Genomic DNA, 2,209 nt, shown 5'->3' on the forward strand with positions numbered 1-2,209 from the left:
CTCTCCTATGTAGGGTGGGATCTATGGCAGTTTTTGGAGCCTTCGATTTTGATCGGACGGCTCCAGGTCAGTCGGGTGGTCTACTGAAGAAACTGAAGATGTTTAGGGTAGTTTGGGGTTGATTCGAACTATCTGATCACGATCAGTCGGTTCGGGTTGGGAAAAGTTTTCGGACTAGGTTGCGTGTGGGTTTAAATATGTGGGCTATGTTAGAGAAGAGAGGGAAAATGAAAGGCCCGGTTGGGATCTACCAAACGATTTATGAGTTTATTTTATAAAAACACCCGAATAAAATCCGGCATAGCGTCAATGGACTGTCGATACAACGTGGATAATGCAATAATGAATGCAACGAATAAATAATTACAGCACACATATAATAATATATTACGCCAAAGAATCCGGGGAACCGGTCTCTGTCTGTTACATGATGACTTCGCACCATGTTGCACAAGACATACGGGAAGGAGCTGAGGAGCCCAACAGTACATCCTTTCCCGCCGAGGAGGTGGAGGAGGAAGTGACGAACCAACCGCTGTCGGAGCCTCGGATGGGGGAGGCTGTGACGAGCACACGTCGGGGCAGAGCTTAGTATCAAGCGAGCATCGATTTGCGTCACATCAAAAGGTCGCTGGCGACACAATGGTCAGGAGCCATCGAAGAGATGGAACATCACCTCCACACTCATCGAGCCGTTGAGGGATCTGGGTGACCACCGCCACCGACATGGGAATTTCAGACCGTGTGTGTGCCGGTGTGTTGGGGAATTGGGTTTGGGTTTGACCTGGTTAGGACGACGGGAGCAAATTGGCTCTCAGGCAGGGACTGGTTTGCAAATTGTGCGTATAGGTCTCTCCACCCGAATCTGGGCCATCAATCTGCCATCCGATGGTCCAGATCAGTTTTTCTATTCTTTCATGGTAAGATCAAATTCTTTTTTTTATAACAGATCATATTCTATTTGCAGTCTATCGGAACTGTACGTGCAACCATGCAGCCAGAAAATACTACTCCCTCCGTCTCATAATATAAGAACGTTTTTTATACTAGTATAATGTTAAAAACGTTCATATATTTTGAGACAGAGGGAGTAGGACGGAAGAGCCACGTGAAACGGACGGCGTAGTACGAACATTTAGGAGGAAGAAACCTTCCTCCCTTTATTGTTGGGAAGGAACTTAGATTTTTTTGTCTTTCTGCATCGATCCAATCTGGCATACAATCTGGTAGCGATCTGGCTGCTTCGTCTTTTTTCCCTATAATTACTCCTATCCGGGTGACCAAGCCCTCAGGCTACGCCGACGGCGGCGACAAGAGTTGATCGGCAGCAATGCGCAACTGCTACACGAGAGACGAGTTGTACATGAAGTTGCTACTCGAGACACCACATGGCTTCGCCATCTTCATCGTGCGCAAGCCCGACTGCCTCCACGAGGACGAGGACAAGGCCCTCAAGGCACGTCTTCTCAATAGTTTCCTTTTCTTCCTTCCTTCGTTCCAACTAGTTCATACTACTCAACAATGATGATGATGCAGTACCTTTGGACATACTTCGTGTGGCGTTCGTCTGTCAATTCCATTGTAAGTACTACTTACATTACTCTAGTATACAGTAGAACTTGAAGACAGTAGTAGCCGCATCTGTCTATTCTTATAGAAAATAAAGATATATATTGAACATGTTAGGAGCATATGATAAGATTTGGATCAGAGCATATTTTTAAAAAGTTTGAGCATTGCATCAGGTAGAAATGAAGTCAAACCTAACAAAAATGGAACAACAATGATGTTCTAATCGTCCGAAGTGTCGGCCACAAATATTAGACTGAAATTTCATTTCTCCAATCATGTTGCACTGTATTGTGGCTAGGAAATTCTGCAATCTAGATCTTTCTTGTCTTCTGTTGGAATCAATATTTCATATGAACCATCTCCTAATCAAATGTCCTTTTGCTTGGGCGGTCTGGTTCTGGTTGATGCAACCATTGCCTCTCAACATTGCGTGCCCACGGCAAGTCTTGATCATCGTCACATGGCGAGAACAGGCCTGCGACACAGATGAACGAGTTTAATGCTCTCATCAACCTCGTGATGTTTTCCACATGGAAGGAGCGGAATGAACCGCACATTCGAGAAATAGAAACGCAACGGAATAGGCCCTGCCGCCGCCGTTCGCCGAGCGGCCTTTGCCCATCGGCATCCCCCCGAC

General features: G+C 46.0%; 1 long non-coding RNA gene across 1 annotated transcript in view; it reads left to right on the forward strand.

Annotated features, from left to right (window-relative positions):
- Nucleotides 1-1,447: 1,447 nt before the first annotated feature.
- LOC123181368 (uncharacterized) overlaps nt 1,448-2,209 on the forward strand; it is a 2,119-nt gene continuing 1,357 nt past the window's right edge. The window contains exon 1 of the long non-coding RNA XR_006491703.1: nt 1,448-1,581. This is a non-coding gene — a long non-coding RNA (uncharacterized lncRNA). The remainder of the gene's footprint in view (nt 1,582-2,209) is intronic.

The sequence above is a fragment of the Triticum aestivum genome, chromosome 1A (assembly GCF_018294505.1).
Source record: "Triticum aestivum cultivar Chinese Spring chromosome 1A, IWGSC CS RefSeq v2.1, whole genome shotgun sequence".
In the NCBI taxonomy this organism is placed as follows: Eukaryota; Viridiplantae; Streptophyta; class Magnoliopsida; order Poales; family Poaceae; genus Triticum; species Triticum aestivum.